At 36.0% G+C, this 21,287-nt stretch overlaps 1 non-coding gene across 1 annotated transcript; it reads left to right on the plus strand.

Moving 5' to 3' along the window:
* Nucleotides 1-13,783: 13,783 nt before the first annotated feature.
* Nucleotides 13,784-13,889, plus strand: LOC145596263 (small nucleolar RNA R71). The gene has a single exon (XR_014103120.1). It is a non-coding gene; the product is annotated as a small nucleolar RNA R71 (small nucleolar RNA).
* The last annotated feature ends 7,398 nt before the right edge of the window (nucleotides 13,890-21,287 follow it).

The raw sequence follows: 21,287 nt of genomic DNA on the forward strand, positions 1-21,287 counted from the left end.
ACTATGGATATAAATCTTGATTGACGCAAATTTTTTTTTTTTTTTGGAGAAAGTATTGACGCAATATTTTGGTTAGTGTATAATGCGTTGCTTATTTTTTTTACTGTAATTGATTCTATTACATAATATTATCAATCATAAGATTCTATTGCATATTACGCGTAGGGGTGTATATGAGCCGAGCCGAGCCGAGTATTACCTTGTTCATGTTCAAGTTCAATCAACTTAGGCGAGTCTAAGCACGATCCCGAGCTTTCAAGCGAGCTCAAAAATCTGTTCAAGCTCGGCTCATTTAGTATATATACTAGATGTTCACGAACGGTTCGTGAACGGCTCGTTTATTAAATGAGCGTTTCATGCATGATTTTAGCAATAAACGAGCTTCTCTAATAATGAGCTTTGTACTTTGACATATGAAAATCTCAAAAAATAGCATATATCATAATTAAATCCTAATTATAAACATAAGAATTAAATTAAAAATTGTAAATAATTCAATTATTCATGAAAATAAATAAACGAGTTGTTCATGAACTTATCTGAACGAGTATATCTATGTTCGTGTTCAAGCTCATTTATTAAACGAGCTTCAAAATTTGTTCAAGCTCGACTCATTTATCAAGTAAACGAACATGAACGAGTTTCAATCGAGCTTGAACCCGAGTAGTTTATTGATCGGCTTGGTTCATTTACACCCCTAATTACGCGTGATTAACCATGGATATAAATTATTAAATCTGATCTTATGATTGCTGCATTGACTAGGGGTGGAGACTAGGTCCTTACACTAATCTTCCCTAAGCCAAACAAAATTTATAATCACTCAACACATCCTTATAACTAGTATACACTAGACGAAAATATGAATTGGCCACCGGTTCAAAACCCCCCTATGCCACCGGTTTTGAACCGGTGGCCATTTGGGGGGTGGCAATAATATTATTAAAAAGCCACCGGTTCAAAACCGGTGGCAAAAACAAATATAACCAGTGGCAATAATGCCCATAATAAACAAATATTTTTTTTTTTTTTTTTTTGCATTTATTTCACTTAAATTGTAGCAGAAACTATATATATAAGTAAAATACATAAAAACACACACACACACACACACACATATATATATATATATTCATCAGTATCTAGTAATTGTACACTTTTTAAGAGTGAAAAAACTAAATTAATAACTACAACTAAATTACACATACAACAATTCCAATTTAAAAGAACTAAATTAATCAAATTACACAAAACTAAAATTCCAACATTAAAATAAAAAAAAAATTTACAATAAAAACCAAAAAAAAATTACAACATTAAAATTAAAAAACAACCCATATAACACCTAAATCAATAATCCTGCATCTTTATTCTTCGATTTAACATCTACATCTAAATAAATATACCTGCATCAAACAAAAAAAAATCGATAAAAAAAAACAGAACAATATGCATGGTACCCATAAATCGATTTAAATCGGTTAAATAAACCCAGAAAAAACACACAAAAATATAAACAAAACCCAGAAATTAAACAAAAACCCAGAAAATTAACCCAGAAAACTAAAACCCAGAAAAAAAAAGAAAAAAAAAACCCAGAAAAAAATTAAACAAAATTCCCAGAAATTAGTGAAAACTCGAGAATTAAATCAAACTAAAAAAAATCGAATTGATTTTCAAAACGAGAATTAAAAACAAAATGAGAATTAAATAGAACTCAAAAAAACAAATTGATTTTCACGAACTCAAAAAAAAAAAAGAAAAAAAGAAAAAAATGATGTGGGAAAATTAGGTCGTTGGACTAATCCTCCTAAGCCAAACAAAATTTATAAACACTCAACAAACCTAAATACAAATATAGAGGTAAGTCAAGGGTCGAACCCAAAGGAACGGTAATGTCTAAGTGCTTCCAATTATGTGCCTAAGATAGGTCGAAGACGAAGGGTAAAAGAGGACACTAACAACTACTAAGACAAAGAAATCAAACAAATAAAATGCTAGGGATTGGGATTCACTTATAATAGCAATGAACAATGCAAATTGGTTTAGGAAGTTGACTAAGTCAAGCAATGTGAGGGAAGATCAATTATGCAACCAAAAGAGCATATCAAGCTATTCTCCTAGAGGTCTAACTAGCGTCAACTACGATAAACTCTAGCTAGGAAACATCACAAGACACCTCATTCGTGTAAATGCAAGCCACAAATTAATGGTCCGTATCAATGTGAACTTACAATGCAATCTAGTGTGAATAACTAGGGTGATCAAGCCTAAATCAAACACACACATGCACATAATCAATTAACCAATTTAATCACATCATCAACTCCATCAAAATCCCCAATCTACATCAATCCATTACATAATATAAGTTTCACCAAATCCCTAACCAAACAACTACTCTAGCAACATCATCAATTCAATAAACAACTAAAGTAATCAAAAATCAACAATTAAAGAATCAACAATCAAAGAAGAACAATTACTCTAATCAAACATCAATCATCAAATCATCAAAATCCAATCAAAATCAAACAATCCAAACATGAATACTAAACAAAACAATAAATGAGATAGAGTTTAGAAATGCTCATTGATAATAGAGTAGATCTCCAATACAATTGTCACCATTGAATCTTCAATCTCTCAATCACCATTGAAATTCTTCACTTTCTCTCTCTAAAATCTACTCCTAAAACTAACCCCTAGATCTAGAGAGAGAAGCTCTCAACTAAGCTAAGAATATGATCTAATTCTATTATGAAACTTGCTTACAAAAATTGGGTTCAAATAGGTATAAGAAGAGAGAGAAAATCGTCAAAATCCGATCGGAAAAGACCCACGCCGGCGCGGCCGCACAGCAGGAGATGTGCGCCCGCACCACCATGGTGTGCGGCCGCACATCCTTCGTGTGCGGCCGCACCATCCGGGCGTGCGGCCGCACCCCAGCTGGGTTTCTTCGATTCTTCAACTCTTCAAGGACAAGGGGTGCACAGATGATTTATGATGGTGATGGGCACTAGGAGTGGCAGTAGCTAAGGCTTAATATTAGAGGGCACACACTCCCTTTGAAGGGAGCACCGCAAGCGAGCACAAGAGAAGAGCTAAGACTTGGAACTTCCACTTCTTTGCATCTTGAGCTTCCCAAATGCCATGAACTTGATCCAAAAGCTTCTTCCACCATAGTGGATCACCAAAATCAAGAGCCGAACCTCGTCCAATACCTACAACCACGAAAATAGAGCAAATAAAGGAGAAAAGGCTAGAAAACTAACGAAATGCACAAAAGCTACAAAATAAGAGAGGAAAGGTAAAACTAAGCAACAAAGCATAAAACTAAGCATTTATTAAGCACGAAAGCCAAGAAAAGAGAATAGAAAGGACCTAAATGCTCGTCAAATGTGTGCCATTCATGACACATATAAAAAAAAAATCCAGAATTAAATCGAATAGGACCCAGAAGGAGATCGACTTAGAATCGATTAAAATCAATTAAAATCGATGAAAACACTCAAAAAAAATACAAAATCGACTAATTAACCCAGGAAAATCAATAACTAGTAATGAAACAAATTCCCAAAAGAAAACCCAGAAAAAAAAGGATTTTTTGACTTTTACCACCAAAAAAAATCAAAAAAATGTTTTTTACCACCAAAACTTCTAAAACTTTTATTTTACCACCAAATAAAAAATTAAAAGTTGTTTTTTACCACCTGTCGTCAAAAACCTAACGGAATTTTTTAAATTCTTTGATTTTCGTGTCAAACACATGCTCTTTAGAGGTTTTGGGGGGCACATTGGCCCTAAGGGCCCAATTTAGGGTCAGAATTGACAAAAAATGATCGGAAATGCCTCATTTTGCGTGTTTAAAAACCTCGATTTGCGTGTACACGCAAAACGAGGCACTTCCGATCATTTTTTGTCAATTTTGACCTCAAATTGGATCCAAAGGGCCAAAGTGCCCCCCTAAACCTTTGAAAAACATATTTTGCGCACGAAATTCGAAGGAAATTTTTTTAAGCCGTTAGATTTAACGGTTTTCTTGACGTTTGGTGGTAAAAAACCATTTTTAGAAATTTTTGGTGGTAAAATAAAAGTTTTAGAAGTTTTGGTGGTAAAAAACGATTTTTTGATTTTTTTGGTGGTAAAAGTCAAAATTTCCAAAAAAAAAATTAAACAAAAATAAAAACAAAATCCCAGAATTAAGTTAAAAAACGGAGGAAAAAAACCAAGAAATTGATTCACGAACTCAAAAAACAAAAACCCAGAATTTATTGATTAAAATCGAGTAAAAACCAGAATCAAAAGCCCAGAATCAAAAAACAAAAACCCAGAATTAAAAAACAAAAACCCAGAATTAATTGATTAAAAACAAACCTCGTGCATATCGTCGTGGTGGTCTTGGTGATGGTGCACAAACTCAAAACCAAGGAGAAGGAGACGAGGATATCGAAGGAGAAGAGGGAGAAGGAGACGAAGGAGAAGAGCAAGAGAAGGAGATGAGAAAGAGAAGGAGGAGATCGAAGAAAAGGACATGAATTGAAAGAGAAATAAGAGAGGGGAGAGCAGGAGCGAGAAAGAGGAGAGGGACGGCTGAGAGGGAAATGAGGTAGGGTTTGGGGTTTATAAGGGGGGCATTTTTTTTAATTGATCATTGCCATGGGTTCAAACCGGTGGCCTTTACCATTTATGCCACCGGTTCGGTTTGAACCGGTGGCAATTTGAATTAGCCTATCCCGCCATTTTTTAAGCCACCGGTTTTCAAAAACCGGTGGCCATAGAGCGGTGCCTTTTTGTATTTTTCTACTAGTGATAGGATCGGAGTAAGTCAAGGGTCGAACCACTAGGAATGGGAGGTGGATACTATTGCTAGAGTTAAGCTATTTCGAAGGGGTGAAAGTAAGGTGTGTGTACTCTAAAACAACTAAGAAAACGAGATTAAACCAAATATGTCAAACACTAGGGTTTAGGATCCACATACACTTGCAATGGATACAACTAATCGGGATTAAAATTGACTAAGTCGAGTGTATGATAAGCTATTCTCCTAGAGGTCAAACTAGCGTCAACTACGAGAGACTCTAGATAGGAACTTCACAAACCAACTCAATCGACAAATGCAAGCCACAAATCAATTGTTCGTATCAAGCCATAAATCAATTGTCCGTATCAATGTGAACTTATAATGCAATCTAGTGCAACAATCAAAGTTAGCTACTCTTCAATCAATCACAAACATGCACATAATCAATCAACCAATTTAATCACATCATTAACTACATCAATTTCCCCCAATTAGCATCAATCCATTACTCATATATGCTTTATTATCACCCTAGCAAGTAAACTACTCACAATCCATGGAAATCAAGATCAAAACTAAGCTAAACAACAAATTCATCATCATCATATTAATCAAGCTAAAATCAATCACAAATCAATCAAACTTGAACAATCAACAAAACAATTGAAATGAAAAGCTAAAGATTGCATTAAAGTAAAAGAAATCCTTACAAACTTGCTTCAAATCAATGGAGAAAATGCTTAGAATCATCAATCTTCAATCATCAACCATGAATTTCTCTCTCTGTAAACAAGAGTTTCACTCTCTAAAAAATGATTGAAAATTCTACTCTCATTATCCTCTAATGATTCTCTCTCTAAAAATAGAAGGAAAATATATATATAATAAAACTAATTAAGGGAAAATTAGTTAGCTCATCCAAAAAGACCCGTACAGGCGCGGCCATCTTCAAGGTGGTTGCGCGGCCGCGCATAAAAGGGTACAGAACAGAGACCCATAGAGGCGCGCCCGCGACACCAGGTTGGGTGGCCGCGCCATGGTCGCGCTCGCCCACGCCTGAGAGCAGTGCAGCCTCCTTCTCCCTCGACTATGCTCTTCCTCGTGCGCTCCACAGGTGATTTTGATGAACACGGAAGGTGGCAGTCTTAAAATAGCCTCCACGGTGGGTTCAACACAAAGAATGGTGCCCCACCTCTTGAATGCACGAGATAGAAGACTTGGACCTTGCACTCCTTCAAACTTGAACTTCAAATGGTAGACACGAGGCATCTCAAACGATGTAAAACTTGGGAAGGAGACTCGGGAATCCTCGGATTATGATCTTAACTTGAAAAATGAACAAAAACAAACAAATAAAAGAGAAAATGGCAAAATAAACCAAGAAATGCATAAAAATAGAAAATCAACCAAAAAAATGCAAACTAAAAAAATAAAGAGTAAAACTAAGGGAAAGATAAAGAAAAGAGCTATAAAATAGCATGAATTTCACCCTAAAGAGGATCAAATGAGTGCCATAAATGACACTCATCAAATTCCCCCAAGCTAAACTTTTGCTCGTCCTCGAGCAAAAAAAAATCAAGAAAGAGTAAGGATGAAAGACTTAATCAAAAAGAAAAAGAAAGACACGAGATGGGAATATACACTAAGACTCACTAACGTAGGAATCACGGTTGTTTTTAGCCACAACAAGCCCTTTAAACCCCAAAGTCGCCTATGAGGACGAGTGAGGTCTCGTAAAGGTTTCCCAAGAGCTTAACCTACAGCTCTCGTAATCATACATGAGGCAAAACATAAAAAGTAAAAGAAAGAAAATGAAAATTGAAACCTTTACGAATTGGACATTACAAAGAGACTACATTTCAAATGAATAAACAACTATCTCAATCAACAAGGGTATGCACGTTCTAAGATATCCAAGGTTGATTGAAACATAGAAAATGCTAAGCGTAGAGAACTAGGTATCACAATCCACTTTCATCCCGTTAAATCTTACCGCGTTCTCCCTACTAGTCTCAAATCTCCCTCTAGTGAGCATCTCAATATTTTCTCGAAGGAATTGAAAAAGACGAATTTTTCAGGCTACTCGACATCTTGATTATGCATCCCCTCCATTTAGGCTATAACTCATATTTCCCCCCACCGGAAAGTGACTCAACCTCTAGGTCAAAAGGACTTCCTAAAGGTTGTAACGTAAGGGCAAAAGGTGAGGGTAGACTAAAATTTAAAATTTGGTGGCATTCCTAATTAGTGAAGCAAAGGGTGATCAATCCTCAACACCATAATCAAGTAATCACCAAACAAAAACAAACAAACACCCCAAGCTTATTCAAAGCTATACTCACAAACATATATACAAAAAGCGTAGACGCTTCTCCCCCAAGCTTAAATGAAGCATTGTCCTCAATGCTTAGAAGGAGAAAAGGATTACATCAAAATATTTTTGAATTTTCTCATTTTTCACATTTTTTTCTTTTTTTTTTCCAGTTTCATAACATTTGTCCTCGCCTTTTTTAACTATGGACGGCTTTTACAACTTTGCATTTGAATGTCCTTGCCTTTTTTTTTAACTTTGGGCGGCTTTTTCATTTATTCACTTGCCATTATTCACAAAATATACATAAAACACAAGCTTGCATACAAATACCCACACTAAAATACCACAAACTCCAAAATATGATCATTTGCTTCACAAAAACCAAAAATGGAACAAAATGAAGCAAAAGGCTCAAGAATCTAAAGATGTGGCTTGAAAAGAAGGGTAAAGGCACAAATGGTTAGCAAGTAGGCAAATGTAAACCCAAAGATCAAAAATGATGAAGACTATCCTAGAAAAGAAAAAGTACCACACCGAAAAGATGCCTTTGTCATTTCTAGATGGTTCGTTCTCGGTCTTAAGAAATATGAGTCAAGATTCTAAATTAGGTCTGCAATAGTCAATGATCCATGGCGCTCATGCAAATAAATTTAGAAGGCTTGAAAAATTATGAACCTCACATGGATGTAGCAAAAACTCACTATCGGTGTCAAATTGACTATAGGAAGCAACTACCAAACATGCCACAAACAAGTAGGATCCAGTTTCATATTGTAGGCGTCGTTTGAAGTGCGCCTACGTAAAAGCATAGTGGTGAATATGCTTGACACTCATAGGAAGTGGGAATTGACATATACGATTAGGGACAAGGAAAGTAGGGAGTCGCCAACAAGTTTTTAAGGAACTTGTAAACCGTTCACGGATCATAAAAGGCAACCACGAAAAGGGACAACGAAAGGCAACAACGATTGACCCGTGAAAGTTACACCCCATTCATAATCCATGAGATTACTAACTCCATATGGTTCGGAACCACGAAAGGAGGATCGGGGATGATGGTACGAAGTGAGTCATGGAGTCACATTCGCCCGTATTGGCCTCTACTCGATTCTTATTATGAAAAGTATTCCTGGGATCTCAAAGGCATGCAAACAAAATATTCAATTCGCTCCAAACTATTATTAAGCTAAATTGGTTGAATATTAATGTACACATAATTCTAAAATATTAGTGATCACTTGATTAAATAACAAGATTAAAAAGGAACCTAAACCGGTTGTCCAAATTATCTTATTAGTCGTGATTTTCAATTACATATTCCCTTTAACATGCAATACGGTGATCATAAATAATAATAAAAGAATTAACATTAATATTGGAAGCAATTCAACAATAAAGTGTTAGTCAAATCAAATCATAACCCTAATCATGATAATAGCAACAAGAATATAAATAAGAGTAATTTAGTGATTAATTACTCACTTTCCGCGTTTCCTTGAATTACTACATCATGAATAAACTGTTAGTAACTTCAATAAAAATAAATCAAATGGAAATTAAATAAAAGGTTGAGTTGATTTGGTCCAAACCCTCAGTTAATTATACCTTTCACGCCTTGGTTTAAGTATAGAACTTCGGGTATTGTATGGACTCCTTAGAGTGCTTAGGGGAAGAATGATGTAATTAGGAATATAGGTTTGAGGCTTAGAATATAAGAGAAAGAGAAGAGAATGATTTTTGGTTTAAAAGAGAGGAAGAGAGAATGATTTGATGATCAAGCTTGTTGATGATTGAAAAAGGGGAGATATGACCTCTATTTATAGGGAAAAAAGAGGGGTCGAATCAAAGAAAAGATAAGAATTCGAATCGGATAAAACTCTTGCGATAGACAGCAGTTTTTGCGGTTTTTGTTTTTATCATATCGTTTGATCCAGAAATTGGAATAAGATGAATAAGATATTGCTGGAAAGCTCTTAAAGTCTACTTTCTAACCTAATTAGAATCAGATGAAAATATTTTGTAGAATAAAAGATATGGCCGAAATAGTGGGACGGTGTCAGTTTTAGATAGAGTTTCGTATTTCTTTTATATCTTTTTCGTTATAGCTCGGAATTAATATTATAATATATATTGGAAAGATAATTTGAAGAGATATCCAACCATGTAAGATTAGATAAAAAAAATGAAGCACGAAAATAATATCTGACAATCTTTGAACGTCTTTCAATTCGAAACGAATCACTAGAGGAGTTTTATTCCATTTCAAACTCTTTAATCTTATCTTTTCAAAAAGGATAATTAGGATCTTTTAGAAGTTTATAGAAGCTTCCAATTAATCCTAATTGGTTTAGGAATGAGATTAAATCCTTTGGACCCTCCACATGATCATTTGGTCGTAGGTAAGGTGGGCTTAGGTTCGGTTTAGACCCAGTTTAGTATTTTGGCTATAACTTATTCGTTATAACTCGGATTTAGGCTTATAATATATCGTTGGAAATATCTTTTCAACCCCATCCAAATATTTAATCATTGGACCCAGATTATGGACCAAAATAAACTGATCTAAACGTTTTTATAAAAAGGACACGAAATGAATGATTTTAAAGGACACGAAATGAATTATTTTAGGTTTAAAGGCACGAAATGAGGAAAATAAGTTATGGTTTGGTGAAATGGGTTATGAATTGGGTTGGTTTATGAAATGTATTGGGAATGAACATGGATTTAAGCACTCTAAAGATTAAATACTCAACCCGACCAATAATGGCGGTGAAAGATTGTTCATCATCGGGTTTGGTTTTGGGGAGACATTTTTAGGTGTCTACACATATCCTCCTAGTTCTTAAACATGCTACCTTAGCATACACCATCCTAGAATCAACCAATCATATTCTCAAACCGTGCATACCATTACTACCTAGGAAGATGATTATTCAAAAACAAAAGTCCGATGTTTATAGTTCAATTCACAGAAAAAGAAAAAGCCTCAAAAACTACATACAAATCAAAATCAAAAAGAAAGAGAAGAAAAGGAAAGAAATGGAAAGGAAAGAAAAATAAAGAAAAGATGGAGACAAAGATAAAGGAAAAGTAGGAAAGTAAAGAAAGGAACAAAGATGCAAATATAGCACATAATTCCCGATCATCATACAAGTGATCAAATGGCAACATCGTCAAAGATCTCAAATACTCTAGGTGTTATAAGCATACATACTCGAACCGTTCAAATTCTCCTAAAACTAAACCTATTCTATGCATCCAAGTAAAGAAAAGAAGTAAAAGAAAGAAAATAAGAAGGATCTCGCCGGGCTTCCAAGGAATGCTAAAATAATAAGGTGAAGAATAAACAACCTCATGAAGCTCCAAGAAACGATAGCATCATCATCAAAGCCATGTGAGAACAAAAATAGAATATAGAACTATAGACAAAGAAAACAGTTAGTAACTTCAAAACAAAATAAAAGAAAGCAAAGTGAAAAGGAAAAAAAACTAATAAGCAAAAGTAGGCTAAACTAAACTATCAAGAAAGGGGAAAAAGTAAACTATCAAGAAGAAAACTATAAAGCAAATAAACTAAAGGAAACTACTCACTAATCTAACAACTAACACTAAACTAAAAAATTTGGATTCAATGGGATTTAGATTCAATTTGGTGGAGATTTGACGAATTTTGATGAGAGGATGTTAGGGTTTGTGCTGTTTGTGTGTGGGAATGAGGAGTAGTGCATTCGAACAATGATAGGGAAGAAGGGGAAATGAGGAAAATGAGAAAGGAGAAGATAAGCTCGGCCACAGGGGTACGCGGCCGCGCAACCTGGCAGCACGCCCGCACCAGTGTCGTGCGCGGCCGCGCCTTTCCCTGGCGCGCCCGCGCCAGTGTCGTGCGCGGCAGCGCCTTCCCTGACGCTCCCGCGCCAGCCAGCTCCCCTCTATTCTTGCTTCCTTGGTGCGTTCATCTGTGGGTTCTTCGTTCAATATCATCTCGGGGCTATTGAACCCACCAAAAATGGCAGTTTCAAAACGTGTTGACAGTGGGTTCAACATCCCAAAATAATGATAGCACCACAATGAACCCACCAAGTTCAAACTTTCTTCAAATTTTTGTACTATTTTCCTTATCTTACCTCAGTAAAATTTCTTACCCTTTTACGTTAAAATTCAATAAAATCGAATATAATCACATCAAAAACCGCGAAACACCTTTCCATTGCTTATGCTTACTTGAATTAATCCAACTCCATAAACTCACCCTATAAATCCAAAAGGAAACAAGTGAAAGAAAAAAAAAATAAAAGAAAAAAAATTAAGAAAATAGAAATCAAAAGAAAAGGTTAGAAATCTCCGGGTTGCCTCCCGGGAAGCGCTTGCTTATGGTCCCAAGCTCGACCCTTTCTCCAAATCATGGAGAGTCAAAGAACACCACATTCTTCAAAGTGGCGGAAGGTACATATTCCTCTTTAATTTTTAGCAACTTCTCATTGTTGCTTGGTGAAACTTCACTTGCTTGCACTTCAAAAACAACCTTCTCATGCTTCAACTTCAATCTCATTCTCTTCTTTCTAGAAGCTCTTGCCTTCTTCTTGGCCTTGTTCCTTCTTATAGACGGTTTCACACCATCCACATCCTTGGAATTATCCTCCTCCTCTTGAGGGCAAAGCTCAGACCAATGTGGAATGTCAATTACCTCTTCGTCCATAGCCTTTGAAAGCTCCTTTTTCTCTTCACTAACTTTCATGCAATTAAAACTCACAAGCACATCATCAAAAATCTCATGAACATCGTTAGTTCAAGAATCTATCATGCAAACATAATCAATGGAGCGAGGGGAATTAACACACATGATTCCTTTCACAAGGGACAAAGACTCATGCATCGGTTTTAGCTCAAAACTTTCCTCATTGTTACCAATTATCAAAGTTATACGACCTCCCTTAACATCTATCAAAGCTCCCAAAGTAGATAAGAAAGGTCTCCCTAAAATGATAGGAATATAGTCATCTTCTGCAATCTCTAACACAATGAAATCAACGGGGATAGTGAACTCTCCTATCTTGAGGGGGACATCCTCAACTCTACCTTTAGGAAACTTAATAGAACGATCGGCCAATTGAAGGGTCATGTTGGTTGGAAGGAGCTCACCTATCTTAAGTCTCTTGAAGACGGAATAAGGCATGATTCTAACACTAGCACCAAGATCACAAAGGGCATTTTGGAATAATTTACCATTAATATTGCAAGGGATGGAGAAATTCTCCACGTCTTTCAACTTTTGGAGTAAGTCATTATGGATAAGGGCACTACAACATTCCCCTAAACTCATGGGTTCCACCATATTGCATCTCTCTTGCCGCTCAAAATTTCATTAAGAAACTTAGAATAGTTTGGCATTTGTTCCAAAACTTCGGTGAAAGGAAGAGAAAGGTGAATTTTCTTAAGCATCTCTATGAATTTCCCAAATTGCTCATCCAATTTGTGTCTATTAAACTTTTGGGGGTAAGGGAGTTTGGGCTTGTAGACTTATTTTTCTTTCTCTTTCACCTTATCAACTTGTTCCTTAGCAACTTCCTCAACCAAAGGGCTCTCATTTCCCTCATTCTCAATTGGACTCTCTTTAGCATCACTCTTCTTAGACAGTTCACTCTCAAGGACCCTACCACTCCTAGTGGTAATAGAACAAACCGGTTCCTTAGGATCAATTCCTTGTGAGGGTAAAGAAGAAGGGGTAGAATGCTCCATAAAAATATTGGCCAATTGAGAAATTTCGGTCTCTAACATCTTTCCATGAGTTAACATATCACGAAACATTTTGTCACTAGACGATATGTGATCATTCAACTTCTTGGCTTGATCTACCATGACATTCTCTAACCTACTCATAGAATGAAATAGTTGATCATAGGAATTATCACCTTGCCCTTGGGTCTTTGGAGTAAATTCGAATAGGGGACCTCTTTGAACATTATTTTGAAAATTTCCCCTACTTTGGTTACTCCAATTACCCCTACCCTGATTTTGGCTGGAATTTTGATTATGGCTACCATAACCTTGGTTATGATCCCCATATCTTTGGCCGTGACTTTAACCACTACAACCTTGGTTGTTATAGTTACCACGGAAACCTTGGTTTCCTTGGTTCTTATAACTACTCCCTTGATTATAATTATCAAAATTTCCTTGGTGATGATAATTACCATTCCCATCATAGTCATCATATCCATCACAAAAAGCATTTGGGCAAATAGAAGCATCATGATCACTTAATCCACATAAATCACAAACCAAACATTCTCTAATCATGCAACAAGAAACGAAAAGAGGGTTAGAGTAAGAAGATGTACCTTTCCCCTTAAATTGGGAGGGAAGAGTTTGTTCTTGTGAAGTAGCATTCTAGAGCTTAGCCTTGACAGAAATCACCTCCTTCCCTAAGTCCGAAAGTAGTGTGGACAAATTGTTAATGGCATTGAGTTGAAAAATCGCCAATTTTCCTTGTCGACTCTATCTCAACTTCTTGACAATTCATGTAGTTCCTCACTCTATCATCTATCACATCCACAACCTCTTCCACCGTCTTGTTCATGATTGGGTCTCCGGCTCCGGCATCAAGACTTGACCTCCCTTGAGAACTCAAACTACCATAAAAGGTTTGAATGATTTGGTAAGTCAGAATTCCATGGTGAGGACACTCTCTGTGATATTCCTTATACCTCTCCCATGCTTCATAGATGCTTTCACTAGTCCTTTGCTTGAAACTTTGAATCAAAGCTCTAGTCTCTACTGTTTTCTTTTGAGGGAAGAAACGGGAAAGAAATTCCTTAGTGACTTCATCCCAAGTTCTCAAGGAATTAGGCTTCACTTCCTTGTCTAGCCATTCTTGAGCTCTTCCAATTAGAGAAAAGGGAAATAGCTTTAGCTTTATGAATTCTTGCGCTACCCCGCTCACCTTAATTGCGTTACAATATTTCTCAAATTCCTTAAGATGGTTGGGGGGACTTTCATTTGTTGCTCCACTATATTGTCTTTTTTCAAGCAATCAAAGTTATCATTGCCGACTTGATTTCAAAATCACTATCCGGGATCAATAATGGAGCAATCCCGCTCTCATACTTGTATGCACCCGGAGTGCCCAACTCCTTCAATGTAACCCTTGGGACTTCTCCCATGCTTCCTTATTCTTCTTCTTGAAATTCTTCTTCACTTAAAGAGCTAGAACTCAAATTTCTTCTAGCAACTCTTATCCTTCCAATTGTTCTCTTAATTTCCGAATCAAAAGGCACTAAAGTCCTTCCTCCTTATCCTATGCGTACAATCTCAAAGAAACGGTAAGTAGCACGGCTACAAGTGTAGCCTAAAACAGAAAAATCTTTTTGTATTTTTGGAATAAGGTGAAATAGACTCAACAACAATAGCAAACAACTACGCCATTCTCGGAAACGGCACCATTTTGACTAGGGGTGGAGATTTGGTCGTTGGACTAATCTTCCCTAGGCCAAACAAAATTTATAATCACTCAACACAACCTTATAACTAGTATAGGATCGGAGTAAGTCAAGGGTCGAACCACTAGGAATGGGAGGTGGATACTATTGCTAGAGTTAAGCTATTTTGAAGAGGTGAAAGTAAGGTGTGTGTACTATAAAACAACTAAGAAAACAAGATTAAACCAATGCAAATATATCAAACACTAGGGTTTAGGATCCACATACACTTGCAATGGATACAACTAATTGGGATTGGAATTGACTAAGTCGAGTGTTGCGAGGGAAAATCAATAATGCAATCAAGAGAGTATGATACGCTATTCTACTAGAGGTTACGAGAGACTCTAGCTAGGAACTTCACAAACCAACTCAATCGACAAATGCAAGCCACAAATCAATTGTCCGTATCAATGTGAACTTACAATGCAATCTATTGCAACAATTAAAGTTAGCTACTCTTCAATCAATCACACTGTAGGGAATATTTCAAGCACTACCCCAAACTTGAACCCCATTGTAATCATACACTTAAGCATGGTGGCGTCCAAAGGGAAGAAAACAAGAGCAAAAGAGTCGCCAACAAGTTTTAAGAACTTGTAAACCGTTCACAGGGTGAAGGTTACACCCCTTAATGATCCATGAGATCGTCAACTCCAATAGGTCTTGAACCATGACTGGTGTTCGGGGATGAGGGTACAAATCCAATCTAAAATAGAAAGAACCCGCCCTATAATATAGGCCTCTACATTATTCTACTCGTATTCATGTGCGCTTTCTAACGAACATGCAATCATTAGGTTAACCCTAAACTTGTTTAATCTATGTTGGTTGAATATTAATGCACAAATAATTCTATTATCGGTGATCACTTGAATTAAAATCATATTAGCCTAAAACCAAATTATTAATTATCTTATTAGGCGTGATTTCAAGTACAAATTCCCTTTAAACCTGCATAAAAGGCGTGATCAAGCAATAACAATAATATATCAAGGAACATGATAATAACCATCATAATCATCATATTAATAAAGTTTAATAACAATAGCAAGATCCTAGGCATGATACTAACAAGTTTAATAACAAACCCTAGCATTTCACTAAACAATAATGATTAAAGTTTTAAACCTAACATGACACTAACATGCTATTAGAAATAATAAAAGGCAACCTAAACATAATACTAGAAAACATTAAAACATCCTAACATGATACTAGGAATTAATAAAACAATCTAAGCATGATTTCTTCATCGAAATAAAAAGGGAGTAAGCTAATTACTTACTTTGAAGCCTCGTACCTCTTTCTAATAACAAAATACATGAGTTAGTAAACTTCAATAAAATGTGAAATCAAAAAACTAAATCAAAGAACTAACTCAAAGAATTGAAAGAAAGAGTTAAAAAGTTTAGACTGGATTTGGGACCAAACCCTCAGAAATTATTAACCTTTCACATCTAGGGCGAAGGCAACTTCGAACTTGGCTAGGTGTGTCTAGATCTTGTAAATGCAGAATTGTGTTTGCAAAAGGGTTGGTTTAGAAAGAGAGAGAGAAAGAAAGCTATATTACTCTAGAGAGAAAAGAGAGAATTAATGGTTGTAAATGAGAGTTGTTGATGATTGAAAATGGAGGTCCAAGGACCCTATTTACAGGAAAATAGTCCAGAAAACTGATAGAAAAGAGTTTGAGTTACAAACAGAGTAAAACAAGATCTGTCGCCAGGCGACAAGCTTATCGCTTGGCGACAAAGCCAGCGCCAGGCGACAGATAGCTTGCTTCACACGGAATCCACTTCTCAATAGAATTAAGTTGTAAAATCCGTATGAAGGCTGAAATCGTATTTTTATACAAAACACTTATTCTATTCCAAGTAAAACTCGTAAACATAATTATCAATCCTAATCCTACTAGGACAAAAAAGAACCGTCTGGATGATTCTAGAAGGCTGTAATCCATCCTACTAGCTTTAGGAATAACAATAGGCCCTCCTCTAGATCATTGGGCCGCATGTAAGAGCCAAATCGGGCCCAATTTAGTATTTTGGCCATAACTTCCTCATTATTCATCGGAATTGAGCTTATAATATATCGTTGGAAAGCTCTTTTCGAGCCCTATCCAACTAGATTATTGTTGGACCCTTATCATGGACCAAACTAAACTTCACTGGCTACTTCCGTAAAATAGAGTAGGCTTTCGAAAACAGAAAGAAGATTTTTAATAAAAACTAACCACAACACTAGACTTTTCACACTTTCACTTCATTCGATTATCATTTGACGCAAAAGGTATTCATCACTAGGTTTGGTTTTCGGGAGACACAAATGGGTGTCTACACACACACATGCACATAATCAATCAACCAAATTAATCACATCATCAACTCCATCAATTTTCCCCAATTAGCATCAATCCATTACTCATATATGCTTCACCATCACCCTAGCAAGTAAACTACTCACAATCCATGGAAATCAAGATCAAAATTACGCTAAACAACAAATTCATCATTATTATATTAATCAAGCTAAAATCAATCACAAATCAATCAAACTTGAACAATCAACAAAACAATTGAAATGAAAAGCTAAAGATTGCATTAAAGTAAAAGAAATCCTTACAAACTTCCTTCAAATCAATGGAGAAAATGTTTAAAATCATCAATCTTCAATCATCAACCATGAATTTCTCTCTCTACAAACTAAAGGTTCTCTCTCTACAAAATGATCTAAAATTCTACTCTTATTATCCTCTAATGAATCTCTCTCTAAAAATAGAAGAAAAATCTATATATAGTAAAACTAACTAAGGGAAAATTAGTTAGATCATCCAAAAAGACCTGTACAGGCGTAGCCATCTCCAAGTTGGTTGCGCGATGTAGACACCCATTTGTGTTTCCCCAAAACCAAACCCAGTGATGAATACCTTTTGCATCGAATCATAATCAAATGGAGTAAAAGTGTGAAAAGTCTAATGTTGCTGTTAGTTTTTATTAAAAAAGGTTTGGTCCATGATAAGGGTCCAATAATAGTTTAGTTGGATAGGGATTGAAAACCTACTCTGTTTAATAAAAATACCCAATCCAGTTTAGTTTGGTCCATGATAAGGGTCCAATAATAGTTTAGTTGGATAGGGATTGAAAAGAGCTTTCCAACGATATATTATAATACTAAACTACGCTTGGTTTGATTCTTACATACGGCCTAATGATCTAGAGGAGGGCCTAGTATTATTCCTAAAGCTAGTAGGATTGATTATTGTCTTCTAAAATAATCTATAAGGTTATTTATTATCCTATTCGGATTAGGATTGATAATTATGTATACGAGTTTTACTTGGAATAAAATAAGTGTTTTATATGAAAATACGATTTTAGCCTTCGTACGAATTTTATGAATCAATTTTATTGATAAGTGGATTCCGTATTGAAAATGTGTTAAAAACCTCTTGCACTGCCGGACAACAGGTTCGTCCCCTGGCGCTGCAGTGCAGCGCCTGGCGACAAGTTCGTCGCCTGGCGACGAAGCCTGTCGTTGGCAACAAGATGGAGTTTTATTCCTTTTCGAATTCTAACTATAATCTATCGGATTCCAGACTAATTTCCTATAAATAGGGTCCTTGGACCTTCGTTTTGGAATCAACCAATTCTAATTAAGAATTCTCTCTCTTCTCTCTCGAGCAATATAGCTTTCTCTCTCTATCTCTTTCTAAACCAACCCTTTTTGCAAACACAATACCGCATACAGTAGATCTAGAAAAACCTAGCCAAGTTCGAAGTTGTCTTCGCCCTAAACGTAAAAGGTTGATACCTTCTTAGGGTTTGGTCCCAAATCCAGCCTAAACTTTTTAACTATTTCCTTTCAATCATTTGATTTAATTATTTGATTTATTATTTTCTTGAAGTTTACTAACTCGTGTATTTTGTTATTAGAAAAAGGTACGAGGCTTCAAAGTAAGTAATTAGCTTACTCCCTTTTTTATTTCAATGTAGAAAACATGCTTAGATTATTTTATTGCTTTATAGTATTATGTTAGGATGTTGTTATTGCTTTTTAGTATCATGTTTAGGGTACCTTTTATTCTTTCTAATAGCATGTTAGTATCATGTTAGGTTTAAAGCTTTGGTCTTTGATGTTTAGTGACATGCTTGGATTTGTTATTAATATTGTTAGTATCATGCCTAGGATCTTGCTATTATTATTAAACTTTATTCATGAGATTATGATGATTGTAATTGTGATTATTATCATGTTGCTTGATATATATTATTGTTATTGCTTGATCACGCCTTTTATGCAGATTTAAAGGGAATTTGTATTTGAAATCACGCCTAATAAGATAATTAATAATTTGGTTTAAGCTATTATGATTTTAATTCAAGTGATCGCCAATAATAGATTTGTTTGTGCATTAATATTCAACAAACATAGATTAAACAAGTTTAAGGCTAATCTAATGATTGCATATTAGTCAGAAAGCGCACATGAATACGAGTTGAATAAAGTAGAGACCTATTTTATAGGGCGGGTTCTTTCTCTTTTAGATTGGACTTGTACCCTCATCTCCGAACACCAGTCATGGTTCCAGACCTATTGGAGTTGACGATCTCATGGATCGTTAAGGGGTGTAACCTTTCACCCTGTGAATGGTTTACAAGTTCCTAAAACTTGTTCGTGAGTCTTTTGTTCTTGTTTTCTTCTCTTTGGACGCCACCATACTTAAGTGTATGATCACAGTGGGGTTCAAGTTTGGGGTAAAGCTTGAAATATTCCCTACAGCGACCGCTCATAAAAGGGTACAGAACAGAGACCCAAAGAGGCACGCCCGCGCCAACAAGCTACGCGATCGCGCCATAGTCACGCGCGCCCGCGCCTGGGAGCAGGGCAGCCTTCTTCTCCCTCGACTATTCTCTTCCTCATGAGCTCCACTTGGTGATGTTGATGAACACGGAAGGTGGTAGTCTTCAAATAGCCTCCACGGTGGGTTCAACACCAAGAATAGTTCCCCCACCGCTTGACTGCACGAGCTAGAAGACTTGGACCTTGCACTCCTTCAAACTTGAACTTCAAATGGTAGACACGAGGCATCTCAAACGATGTAAAACTTGGGAAGGAGACTTGGGAATCCTCGGATTATGATCTTAACCTGAAAAATGAACAAAAACAAACAAATAAAAAGAGAAAATGGCAAAATAAACCAAGATTTGCATAAAGATAGAAAATCAACCAAGGAAATTCAAACTAAAGAAATAAAGAGTAAAACTAAGGGAAAGCTAAAGAAAAGAACTATAAAATAGCATGAATTTCACCCTAAAGAGGATTAAATGAGTGCTATTAATGACACTCATCATTCATGATGATCTAAAATGTATCCAGAAAATCAAAGAATGATAATATAACATATACCTATAAATCTCCCACAGTACTTTTGTTTAAGGACCCATATTCTTACTTAATTAAAACAAATATGAGTGATTCATTATGGCATATGAATAGCTAAGCTATAATATCTCAATTATTAGATACTCCACATTAGTTGGGGTAAACCCATATTTTTATTATTATCAAAGTATTATCTATACTAATATATTAAAAGGCGTCCTTAAAAATGTCGATGTGTCACGTAGTCCCTATTTTGTTGCGCCACGTCATCTACCCAACATCTCATGATGCCACATCATTACTCAAACAATGCCACATCACCCAAGCAACCACTCAAACAATGCCACAATGCCATATTGCCCAAACCACTAACATTAGTTAGTATAAAAAAATTATCAATTGCACGCCTACAATGGTAGCAACCCGAGGCAACACCTGAGCTACTCACTAGTTTATAATTAAGAGAGATCTAAATGTCATCCTTCCACCCTCTTTCACCCCTTCTAAGCTCTAACACGTCAAGCTTTTTAGGCTAATATTGAGAGTTTGAGACAAAGCCTCAACAGGACACTTTTTTGGCTATTATTATTATTAAATAAACTAATATAAAAAATATATACGTATTTAATTATCAAAGATAAATAAAATTGAATAAGTTTGCATAATACATTGTGTTGAATAAAGTATCTTAGCAAATTAAGATGAAAATATATCCATATGTATGTGTATCGTATGGGTACAAATCTAAAATTTTCATTTTTTTAAGGGTTAATATAGAGGATAAAATAGAAATAATAATCCCAACTGTCTTTAATTTTGGTAGAATAATCTCAACTTTGGATTATATTGGAATAATCCAAACTTTGGGGGTTGTTGGTTTTCTTCAATCCCAAAAACCGGTGACCGGTGGAATGGGTAATTTTTTTTATTTTTATTAAAAAAGTGACATGTGTCACAATTTAATTGGTTAAAAATAATTTAAAAGAAAAAAAAAACAGCAAAACCCTTGAGCTGGCCACCTGCCACGACTCCGGCCAGCCACTCTATGACGCCGGCTGGCCGTCCAACGAACAACGCCGATTTTCCTATCCCCTCTCCACCGTCGTCAACACTCTCCCCTCCTCCCGCCGGCCAATTGGCCCCAGCCACGACCTCTCTTCATTTTCTCTCTCCCTTAATTGCCTCCAACCACTCCGGCAACTCCATTACTCAAGTAGCTCGAGAACTCCCTTTAAACCCCTCCCCTACTCCCGAAAACATCTAACCCACCCCTGAAACCTCCGCTTTCGTTGATGGGTTATTGGGTTTTGGC

This window comes from Chenopodium album, chromosome 19 (assembly GCF_948465745.1).
Source record: "Chenopodium album chromosome 19, dcCheAlbu1.1, whole genome shotgun sequence".
NCBI classification, from domain to species: domain Eukaryota; kingdom Viridiplantae; phylum Streptophyta; class Magnoliopsida; order Caryophyllales; family Amaranthaceae; genus Chenopodium; species Chenopodium album.